Source organism: Caretta caretta, chromosome 10, assembly GCF_965140235.1.
Source record: "Caretta caretta isolate rCarCar2 chromosome 10, rCarCar1.hap1, whole genome shotgun sequence".
Lineage (NCBI taxonomy): Eukaryota > Metazoa > Chordata > Testudines > Cheloniidae > Caretta > Caretta caretta.
In genome coordinates this window covers 79,837,659-79,850,319 of record NC_134215.1, presented here as the reverse complement: position 1 = coordinate 79,850,319, position 12,661 = coordinate 79,837,659, and the positions used below count along the sequence as shown (strand labels likewise).

The 12,661-nt window shown below is 42.2% G+C and overlaps 1 protein-coding gene across 5 annotated transcripts in view; it reads right to left on the bottom strand.

Annotated features, from left to right (window-relative positions):
* Positions 1-12,661, bottom strand: part of MAP2K1 (mitogen-activated protein kinase kinase 1) — a 66,955-nt gene that overhangs the window by 14,641 nt on the left and 39,653 nt on the right. The gene's annotated exons all lie outside the window — the stretch shown is intronic.

Sequence of the window (12,661 nt, the reverse complement as noted above, 5' to 3'; positions counted from 1 at the left end):
CCACCTCCCTCGGTAACGCATTCCAGTGTTTCACCACCCTCCTAGTGAAAAAGTTTTTCCTAATATCCAACCTAAACCTCCCACACTGCAACTTGAGGACAGGACAAGGAGTAATGGTCTCTTCTACCACTGAGAATAGTCTGGAACCACCTCTCAGGTAGTTGAAAGCAGCTATCAAATCCCCCCTCATTCTCCTCTTCTGCAGACTAAACAATCCCAGTTCCCTCAGCCTCTCCTCATAAGTCATGTGTTCCAGACCCCTAATCATTTTTGTTGCCCTTCGCTGGATTCTTTCCAATTTATCCACATCCTTCTTGTAGTGTGGGGCCCAAAACTGGACACAGTACTCCAGATGAGGCCTCACCAATGTCGAATAGAGGGGGACGATCACGTCCCTTGATCTGCTCGCTATGCCCCTACTTATACATCCCAAAATGCCACTGGCCTTCTTGGCAACAAGGGCATACTGCTGACTCATATCCAGCTTCTCGTCCACTGTCACCCCTAGGTCCTTTTCCGCAGAACTGCTGCCTAGCCATTCATTCCCTAGTCTGTAGCTGTGCATTGGGTTCTTCCGTCCTAAGTGCAGGACCCTGCACTTATCCTTATTGAACCTCATCAGATTTCTTTTGGCCCAATCCTCCAATTTGTCTAGGTCCCTCTGTATCCTATCCCTGCCCTCCAGCGTATCTACCACTCCTCCCAGTTTAGTATCATCCGCAAATTTGCTGAGAGTGCAATCCACACCATCCTCCAGATCATTTATGAAGATAGTGAACAAAACCGGCCCCAGGTTTTGTTCCCTCCCCCTTAGCTAGGTCACTGCCTACTGACTGTAGGAGGGATCCAGCCCATGGTCTCTCTCTGCAGAAAATCTTTAAGCTTGAAATTCCACTCATTAGCAGGGTTACCATATGTCCGGGTTCCCCCCCCCCCCCATCGCCCCTTTTTTTGATCCTCTGCCCTCTATCCAGGTGGATTTTTCGAATAAGAGGCAGTGTCTGTGATTTTTGAGGAACAGATGTTGCAGCTGAGAAGGAGCAGTCTCTGCGCCCTGATTGGTCCCTCCCCTGCAGCCACAGCAGCTGGATCCGGCCCACCCAGACCCCGGCTCCCAGCGCTGGGGAGAGAAGAGAGCCCCACAGGGAGGTGCTGACTGATGGCTGTTGCTGCATCCCAAGTCTGCGCCAGCCACCGCGACAGGGAGCAACACTGCCCCCCCACCTCAAGGGTGAGGCCGCAGGTACCCCTTCCAGCACCCCTGAGGTACCCCTATCCAGTACACACACACACACACCCACCCCTCCAACACCCCCCAATTGTACCCTCCCTCCAGCTCCCCCTCTGCTCCCCCCATCCAGCAGTGTCCTCTTTTTGGGAACCTGAAACAGGATAACCCTAGTCATAAGAAAGCAGCAGCCACGGCTCAGCACTTTGGGGCCAGCAGTGAGAGGTTATAAAAACTCCTGGATACCCAAGGATTTTCGGACAAGGCTTGTTAGCCATGTTTTGGTTTTGGGACAGGTGAGGGTGGGAATGTTCATAAGACACTTTGAAGCCACAGCAGCTCCTGGAAAAATGCTGAATGCCATATTTATATTAGTTATATTTATGCACGTACCCACCGGTTTGGTATGTAATGCAGACACAGAAGAAATTTTTAAAAACCTATCGTCATCTCATTTGACAGCTCTCGCTGAGCAGCACAAACATTCCATCTTCATCTTTTCACGGCAAAAGAAACAATTAAAATGTCAGCATTCCATTGTCAGTGAACTTCTAACAGTACTTCTGGTGCTGGGGACTACCTGGAATACAGCTTGTCTCTGAAGGCTTAAACTGTGCCTTGCATGTGTTTTTCTACTGACAACTCTGATAATCACATATTGAAGCTCTTACAATAGCCCAGCAAACTCTGGACTTTGCAATAAAGCCTGCCATTCTTTGAGCATATTCATTGTCTGCTTAAAGCTTCTGATTCGAACGAGAACATGATGTTTGGAACTCCACTGCCCACCCCCCACCTCTGTAAACAGATTACTCTTGAGCAGTTTCCCTGCACCCAGTATTTTCCCAACGCAATTCATATTGCCCAAATCAAACGAGCATGTCAAAACACCCTTCACAATGGAAAGATTTGGCTGCGACACTGAGGGAAAGGACAACCCCATGGAGATCAGTCCCAGGCTCTGTACTATCACACAGGAGAGCTGGCCAGAGTGTGCTGCAGGAGCCATGTACTGAACCCTTGGAGAAGGTGAAAGGGCATGTCGCATGTCACTTAACATCAGTCCCTCCAGACAACTGAGGAATGGCGCTGAGGATTCCCAGCCAGTCCTCTCAAGACAGAAAGATGGATATACAACATTGAAGAGAGGAGGGTGCTAAATAGAGCAATTCATAAGGAAGGCCATAAAGAACCACTGTGGTCATCGAGTCTGACTTCCTCTAGAATGCAGGCCATAGAACTTCCCTGAATTCACTCAAGTCTGAGCCAGAGCATATCTTTTAAAAATATATCCAATCTTGATTTACACATTTTCAGTGTTGAATAATCCACCAGTTAACTACCCTCACTGCTAAAAATTTGCATCTTATTTCCAGTGGGGGTCTTCAGGGTTTATGGGGACGTGAAGTAACCTCCTTATAACCTCATCCTCTACACACACACACACAAGCATGTAAAAGAATAAAAACCCTATATGAAAGTATAGTTGATACCAATTGGAATTTTATCCTGGCTCATCTGCAGGTGCTATTTGCTATTTTTATTCATGTAGTGATGGTTTCTTGAAAAAAACAAAAGACAAAAACAAAAAAACCCACCCAAACCAATACAATTACCATGCCATTTATCTTAATACTCTGCAACAAGGAGTTTCATGGGTTAGTCACAGTATGGAAATTTGTTTCCTTATCATTTGGAGCCTTTTTATTCTGGTAGTATGGAAGAGTATATGTACCTTTATCACACCTCTGCTTAATCCTTGCAAAAAAGAGTCCTAATCCTTTTAGCCTGGTAAGCTCTTCACATTACCTGCCTCCTCCTTTCCTCTTCTCCAGTTATCCTTGCCTTATGTCCACTTGATTTAATTCTTTCCTTCCAAAGTTTTTCCAGTTCTCCTTTCAGAGAGGAGGACCAAAACAAAACACAGCATTCCAAATGAGTTAATCTATATAAAGGGATAACATTTTCCGTTCTCCTCTTAATGCACCCTAATGACTTTCTTCACTGTCCATCATGATGCCTGAATAGTTTTCCTGAAAGGTCACAGCTAGTTCAGGAGCCACCTGTGTCTCTAAGGGTATGTCTACACTGCCCATATTATGGCGCGGCTGCAGCAGCATAGACACGCTTTACCGCCGGGGTAGAGTTCTCACGGCGATAAAAAAACTCCACCCCGAACAGCTCCCGACGATAAAGCGCTGTCTATACTGGTGCTTTTCGGCGCTAAAACTTTGGTTGCTCAGAGGGGTGTTTTTTCACACCCCTGAACAACTAAAGTTTTAGCGCTGAAAGTCATGTTGTTTAGTTACCTACTTTCACTTGGTCTCTCTGCAGGTCTTTATCATTCGCCCTGCTTTTGACTAATTAACTAATTTTGTGTCACCAACAAGTTTGCCTTTCCCCTTCATTCTCTTTCTCCAGGTCAGCACTATTATTATTATTTATCTGTGTTAAAGTAATGCCTAGAAGTCAGGGCCCCATTGTGCTAGTTACTGTGTGATGTGTTGTGGACCAAATATACTAGCTCTGGACCTCAGGAGCACTCTACTGTTAACATCTTATGATAAAATACTCTTTTTGTGAAAAACGTAAGAGTCTATTTTTTTTTAGTGTTACCATAATGTTCCTTTGTTTTATTGCCCAGCAATGCTGCAAAGTCAGTTACAGCTGACCAACAGTAGCTGCAGTCAATTACATTAATGCAAATGCCTGTGCTATATGGCCTACAGTTTCCAAGTACTTATTGATTCCTATTAAGCAGATATACCCTAATTCCACCCAATCTCCAAAAGATATTGACGATGCAATGTGATCCAAGAAACAGTCCAGAAAAATTAAAGGACACAGGCACATAGCTTAGGCCCATAATGTTGATTCTGTATTTCACTCTACCTGAGAATAGATATTATCCTGAATGTTTTGTTTAAATAGATCAAAGAAAGAGAAAGCACGTGCCTGCAGCTCAGGGGAGGGAAGGGGAGTTGTTTTGTTTTCCAGCACTGCAGGGAAGGTTTAAAACAACCAGCACTATGTGAAGTTCATGACAACCCAAATGTGAAACTGACTAAACTGTCTTGCCCAAGCAGAATTAAATACAAAGCTGCAAAAACTGTGACAAGAATATTTGATTTATAAAACACATTCTGTATTAATAAATGTTATTAGTAGAGCTGAGCCAGAACAAAAACTTGAATCTGAACATCTATGGGTTTCAGAGAAGGGATCAGAGTAACAGCCGTGTTAGTCTGTATTCGCAAAAAGAAAAGGAGTACTTGTGGCACCTTAGAGACTAACCAATTTATTTGAGCATCTCCCTTTCAGAGAAGGGAGAGTGCGTGTGAAGGAGCAAAGGAATTTGATTAAAATCTTTACATCCAAACTTTCCTCTTATGTTTTTTCTCTTGGTTCGGATCCAAACCTGAAGGGGTCTATTTTCTGGACCAACTATGAATGGGTGACAAACCACAACAACTAAAAAACTATTCTTACAAAGTTCTGGCCCAAGACAGCAGAGATTTATCTGTGAAGCCATGTTTTTATAGAAAGTCACTTGATTGCTGTAATCTTACAATATCAGCATAGTTACCAGGGTTATTTGCTGGAAAGATAATCCATATGTTTCAATCTGAAATGGGACCATTTGGGGACTTTCATTCCATGGTATGAGTTCACATTTTATATCTCACCATTAAGGGAACATAACTTGGTACAATATAGACCACCTACTTTAAATAGGTGATACTGTTTGCTATGTGTGGTAGGATTGTAGGCCTAGTCTGCACTACAGACTTCTGCTGGCATAGCTTTGTCGGTCAGAGTTGTGAAGGGGTATGACAGAGCGGTACCAACAAAAGCCCCCAGTGTAGATGAAGATATATTAGCAAAACTGTGCTTTTACCAGTATAGCTTATTTCGCTTGGGGGAATTGGAATAAGCTATACCAACAAAATTGCTTTTTTGTTGGTAACAAGGTACATCCACACTAGGAGCACTTTGGTGGTATAATATAAACAGTATAGCTAGATAAGCAAAGCACTCCTAGTGTAGACATGGCCTAAGTTTTCCCAAGCACTTTAGTTTGCTTGGGTTCTCCTTTATTTAGTACCCCAGCTCCAGGTCCATATGCAACTAGGAGTTCTTTATTCAAGACAGCGATCAAGGAAGTCTCAGGAAAGGTGATCTGCAATCGGAGTAAAAAAGCTACTTTAACTTTAAAAATCAGCCAAGTGCCTTAGATAGCAGGATAAAGGGGTAGAGGTGGGGCATGAAGTCAGCCTATTTATACAGTATCCCTCTGTGGTCAGTTGAAGTCACATGGCCAATACACTGAGGACTGAACTGGGTCCTCCTGAGCTGCTGCTGCTGAAGGAGCTAAAGAGCCAATGCTCTCTAGCTGTGGCTATCACAAAGACATTTCCTCTGCCAATCGGGCACAGAGAGGAACCTGTATCACACTCACCAGGGAGTTACACTGAGCCATTATAGAAAGTGAGAGTCCGCAAGTTGGAACTTGTGTGGAACTCAGATATGAACATGTGTCAAGATAAGGAAATATACTGACTGCTTCTCCTCCTTTTGATCTTGTAGCTCGTGGTATCACCTTAAAGTACAAAGGATTCATCTTAATATTATTTTAATCACTCTGCTTTGCCTAGCACCCCACAACTCTAAAAGAGTTTCTCTACTGAGAATATGTAGTGTGTGTAAACTGAATATATTCCTGACCCTGTTAACGCACAGTACAACAAAGCTGAATACAAAATGCACTGTTTGCAGATATATAGCTCATTGGCTGTATGGAGCACATGTAAGTAGATAACATAGATAAACTGAAGGAATGTAAAGGAGGAACTTCTGTTGGACCATGCACTTTGAAAGAGCAGCCTCTGATGCATCCACGATTGCGAGGGATGACTGCACTTAAACAGAGTCAAAGCTACCGCACCAGAATTTATCTGATTTACAAATTGTAAACTTAAAGCACAGGCCAACCCACCATAAGGAACAGCTGGCCCTAAAGTTCAGCTAAAAATTGTCAGAACCTGACTAAGTGGTGCAAGACCCTTAGCACAAACAGTATCATCAGGTCAAGTTTTGGACGATGCCTTTTACAGGGTCTACCATATATCTGAATGAAGCTAGAGGACTTTTACCCGCTGTTCATTATGGGACTGCTCCCTGTTCTCCGTGATTGGAAAGTGGTCAGGGATCAGTCTGGAAACTAAAGAGAGTGCTAAGCTCTGCTCATCGGAGACACCCATCATGGCAGATTATGTAAGCTCTAATCATGCATGTTCTCTGGGCTCCTAGCACTTGGCTCGCCCTTGGTAGGATCTGAATACACAAAGGGCCTCTGCCTTTGCTGGGCTCCTTGAGTTTGGCTTCCCCTTGACAAGCCTCAGATGTTCCACTGGCATTTGTGAGCTTCACTCCCTCTTGGGAGGGAGGTGGAGATGCCCAGTTGGGCTCTGCTAGGTTACTCCTTTATTGGGTGTGTATATGGGTAGGAGTGGCTGTATCTACCAAAGCCACTCACTCCTGGGGCCAAATGGGCTGTCACTCACAGTAGATTTGGGCAGATCTTCACAATAAGATTTTCCCTTTTCTTCCATACATGCTTTGATAAGCAATGAAATTGTAAGGAATGTTGACTTTTAAGGTATTATCAGTGGGCATCTGAGTTAGCACCCATCTAAATGAACGGGCAGGGCTTCACACCTCAGAATTATTTCAGGTTGTGCAAACAGGCAGCTGTCACAGCATCAGTTAGTCTCAAAAACGTGACCCAAGTGTATCCCAGCAACAATGGCTAGACAAAAACTCTTTTTAATTGACAGATTCTTAGATTCCAGAGAACAAGGAAGGAGCGTGAAAGACGTGCCACTACGCCTTAGCCCTGTGTACTAGTTCAATCCAAGCCTTGCCAGTGAGGAGCCAAACATCAGAAAGCAGGGATCACTTCATAAATGACACAATCAGCCCCTTCACATCAACTGAAAGATTGATGCTTCATATCTAGCACCTGCTAAGCCAGAAAGTCAGAGTCCTCAATGCACTCCCAAAAATCAGTCAAAGCTGTTCAATGGGTCACCAATCAAGACAATGAAACATGTTGGCATTCACTTTAAGATATACATTCGAAAGATCATAAATCTTTAACAGTCAACTTGACAAAGAAAGCTCCATTGCAGGCCTGATGTCAAAGAAAATACTCCCTTTAACTACAATGGTTTTGGATTAATCCCTCATTCTACTTACAGCATTCACAGGGCTCCCATAGAGAGATGCAATTCTCACCATGTCCGAACTGTGAAACAGTACTTTTTAAAATCAAGTTTTAATTAAAAACTTCTGCTATTGAGTGTGTTATATGGCAGCCACCAGAGGAGTGAAAAGTGACACCCATTTGTGATGGTGATAGAATGGAGGCTCAGTACCAGAGACAGCAAGTGAGATTCCATCCAGCTTTATTAGGGATTTAAAAACAAAAGGACATCTGTAGCTCCTTGATATGTACCAACAAATTCAAACAGCAGACTTCTTATTCAAATTATTTAAAATGTTTTTCACTGCACTTTAACAGTGGTTTGCCATCTCTCATATTGATTTCCACTACTCCACTAACACCAGCATCCCAAGATAATGACTGGCAGCAGGAGGTCCAGAAGTGCTAATATTAGCTAAAATTAATTCTAAAACTAAGTTTCAGAGTTTATAAGTAACAAGAAGCACTTCCCACCATGTGAGTTTTCAGTGTGTTGAGTACAAAAGGCTGGGTACAGAATACAGTATTACCATTAACTGTCCAACAGAAACCCAGGCTTTGTGGTGTCCCAGGTGAAGTATCTCAACACAATCTGTGGCAGAATTTAACTCAGAAAAGAGAGACACATTTTTACACTGCTGACCATCTTTAAGTAAGAATCTAGTGTCAAACTAAACTAGAAAGGAGGTGGTGGTTGGTGCTCGGTGCTCAGATCCAGATTTTCCTGGAGCTCAGGTTCAGTTAGGTATCATAAAACAACACTATTCTCACCAGATCTCCACCCCCTTGGGCCTAAATCCTATGAGAATGCCTGTTTTTGAGAGATTCTCGATGCAGCTGAACAATTACCAGAAAATAGGCCCCTTCCGGTTTTGGAATGGTAAGGTGGGTTTGGATCTGAGCCCACCAACAACAAATGAAAAGATCCGGATCTGGCCCATGCCTACAACAAATAAAGGGACCACCATCATCACTTGCCCCAGGCAACCAGGCACAGACCCCAAACCCCTTTTTAGACTTGGGGCCCAATACTATGGCTGACAGAGCAGTCGTTGCATAGTGCTGAGCGGCTCTGTGCTCAGCACATACTTGCTGCAGTGCAGTAGAGTATCCACAGAATGAACAGCCTGCTCGGTAGAGCCTGTAATAAGCAGCGATGTGAAGCATTTCATAGGGGAGAAAGTGAACATATCTAAGGGCAGGGGAAGGGCATGGCCAAACATATCCCTAAACACAATCCAATGGCAACTAGTGAGGCATCCAGCAGCCATTTCATTATTCCGACTCCAATTCAGGACTAAGCCCCTCGTGAATTATAACAGCAACAAGATGGGAGGCATTTGGGTTGGTGTCAGCAGTGCACCCTGTGCAGCATCTTCTGGTGCAGATCAGTATACTAATTTCCAAGTACTTTTGTACATTCCTGTTGGATCAAGTCCTTAAACTGTTATACAAGCTAAGAACAAGGATCATTTCATTCCCCCCCATACCACAATCAAGGGGCTAAATGCGGTAGCTGTACCATAGCTTAGAACAATCAACCGAAGAACAAAGAGAGAAGCTGAGATAAGCAGCATGTAGCTGCCCAAACTGAAACAGGAGTAGGACACCAGGCTAAAGCCTTGCCTACGCTTAGAAGTTTTGCTTTTATAACTACACTGGCAAAGCCTTCCAAGTGTAGCTGTAGTTATACTAGCAAAGTGCTCTTGCCACTACCATTTATATTGGTTTGGTGAGTGAAATAAGCTATACTGTCAGAAGGGCTTTTACCAACCTAGCTACGTCATAAAAAAAATAATCACACCCCTATCTGATGGTAAAACTGAAGTGTAGACCTGCCCTTAATAGTCAGTCTTACCCTTGCAAAATGTGCCATAGGATCTTTAACAACCACATCCATATTTTGGATTTACATCTTATTTGATACCTGGAAAGATACTGAAACCAATTATTAAATAACCAATTTTTAATCACCTAAAGGAGAATAGGGTTATGAGGAATAGCCAGCATAACTTTGTCAAGAATAAATCATGCCAAACCAACCTGATTTCCTTCTTTGAAAGGGTTACTAGTCTAGTGGAGAGGAGCGAAGCAATAAACAGGGCATATCTTGATCGTAGTAAGGCTTTTGACACAGTCTCACATGACATTTTCATAATCAAACTAGGGAAATGTGGTCTAGATTAAATTACTATAAGGTGGGTGCACAACTACCTAAATGACCATGCTCAAATAATAGTTATCAATGGTTCACTGTCAAATTGGAAGGGTGAATCTTGTGGGGTCCTGCAGGGGTTAGTCCTGGGTCCGGTACTATTCAATATTTTCATTGACTACTTGGATAATGCAGTGGAAAGCATATTTATAAAATTTGCAGATGACACCAAGTTGCGAGAGGCTGCAAATATTTTGGAGGACAGGATTAGAATTCAAAATGACCTTGACAAATTGGAGAATTGGTCTGAATTCAACAAGATTGAATTCAATAAAGATAAATGCAAAGTACTTCACTTAGGGAGGAAAAATGACATGCACAACTACAAAATGGGGAATAACTAGCTAGGGGATGGCACTGCTGAAAAGCATCTGTGGATTATAGTGGATCACAAATTAAACATGAGTCAACACTATGATGCAGTTGTGAAAAAGGCTAATATCGTTCTAGGTTGTATTAACAGAAGCGTGGTACGTAAGACTCAGAGAGGTGACCCGCTCTATTTGTTACCAGTGCGGCCTGGAGTACTGTGTCCAATTCTGGGCACCACACTTTAGGAAAGATATAGACAAACTGGAGAGAGTCCAGAGCAGAGCAACTAAAGTGGTAAAAGGCTTAGAAAATCTGACCTATGAGGAAACATTAAAAAAAACTGGCCATGTTTAGTCTTGAGAAACGAAGACTGAAAGGGGACCTGATATATTTTCAAATATATAAAGAACCGTTATAAAGAAGACAGTGATCATCTGATTTCCATCACCACTGAAGGTAGGACAAGAAGTAATGGGCTTAATCTGCAGCAAGGGAGATTTAGTTTAGATATTAGGAAAAACTTTCTATCAGGGTAATTAAATTCTGGAATAAGCTTCAAGGGAGGTTGTGGAATCCCCACTATTGGAGATTTTTAAGAACAAGTTAGACAAACACATGTCAGGGATGGTCAAGGTTTACTTGGTCCTGCCTCAGTGCAGGAGGCTGGATTTGATGACCTCTCAAGGTCCTTTCCAGGCCTACATTTCTAGGATTTCTACAAAGGATCTAGGGTAAAATTTTCAAAAATGCTTACAAGACTTTGGAGCCTAAATCCCATTGACTTTCAATGAGACTTTGACTTCTAAGTCATTGATGAAAATAGGACTTGGCTTTTAAGTCATTTTGGTGCTTTTGGTATCTCCATCAGAACAGAGGCCAGCTGGCACTGTTCAGCACAGACTCAAACCGAAGAATGCCACCTACTGAATTACCAACACTACAAAGGTGTTTTTTTGGAGGTCTCCCATTCCACTACTAACTAGGCCAAACGATGTCTTTTTACAAGATGTGACGGTATCTCCAACAGAGGTGGTTTGATTTTCCCTTTTATAACCTCAAAAATATACCAATGACAAAAACATGCAAGTCTAAATGTTGCAAACAAATAAAAACAAGAAAATCTCAAAAACAAAACCCCCTCAAACAACCCCTCCTGAAAAACCACCATTACCACCAAACAAAACAGAAAAAAAAAAAGCCACACTACTATATAGTTCATTTTATTCTCCTTCTTCCCCACACCCATTATTACAATGTTTCATATTGAAGGATCAAAGTTAGCACTGTCATAAGAGGCTGCAACTCCATTGATGTCAAAGGAGTTATGCCATTGCTGAACTAGGTGTTGAGAGTGTTCAAGTGTCACATTTTTTGTCTGCCCTAAAACAGTGGGTCTCTTTTCCAAGAAACCTTGTTAAGCGCTAAACTAGAAACCACATTCCTTTGCAGCTACCATCAGAAATCCACATGAAGTCCCTATCACCCCTTTGGCAGAAGCCTATATTCAGCTGTTAGTAAAACCCAAAAGAGAACATGTAATAAATACAGTCTGCTGCATCATGTTTAAAGTGGTTCTTCAATCTGTCACATCTACGTGCGTTCCTATTAATCCTTTCCTGGTTTTGCTAACAACCACATATCAGGTGACTAGTCTGATGAATGGAATATTTTTATAACCAAAAGTCTGTGGAGTCCTAAATGATGCAAGAGACTAGCTGAATGGTCAGTACTAACAGCTATATTGTGTAATCACTGCAATGAGCTGAGGCAACAAAAATGTAGAGCAATCCATCTCTGGTGCGTAATTTACAGTGACATAAGAAAATACAGAATGTTTTATTTCACAAGTGCCATTTCTGATTTAGTAGGAGATGCAGCCGATTAAAAAACAGCTGGATTTAAAAGGCTAAGGTAAAAGATGCAGGAAACATTATGGGTGTTTACCCTACAGTAAAGTCCATTCAAAGACCTAGGCAGATTTAGAACTGAACTCCTGCCTCTTTTTTGTGTGATTTAACAATTACCCATGTTGTTAACAACCGTTAAACTAGGTAATAAATATAAAGGGCTGCACTTCTGATTGGTAGACTTCTATAAATAGCACATGAATGCCTGAGACATCTACTAAAAGCCTGTGACTTTTAATTTAAAGAGGAACCACAGTCTTAATGGTGATAATGGAAATTAACAGAAATTAAAAGCAGCGTGTTGCATTTCTTTGAAACTCTTCAAAGCTTTTAGCTAAGATGGCTAATAGACCTTTGCTACCAGAAGAAAACCCATTACAATTAGAGAACTATAATGTCATAAATATTGTTTCATAATGTATTTAACAATTTTCTTCATAAAGCAAGAGAGTATATCAAATATGTAATCACACAAACACCAATTCCTACATGTCTCATATTGATTGGCTTGGGCTTATCTGATGGTAAGCTTGAAAGCTCATCTCTTTCACCAACAGAAGTTGGCCCAATACAAGATATTACCTCATCCACTTTGTCTCTCTAATATCCTGGGACCGACACAGCTACACCATCACCACTGCATACGTGATGCGATGGAAGCCGCATGCTAACATTTCAAAGAATGTTCATCACACCTGCAACGTACTGAGGTTGTGAGAGCACCCACCAGCTAC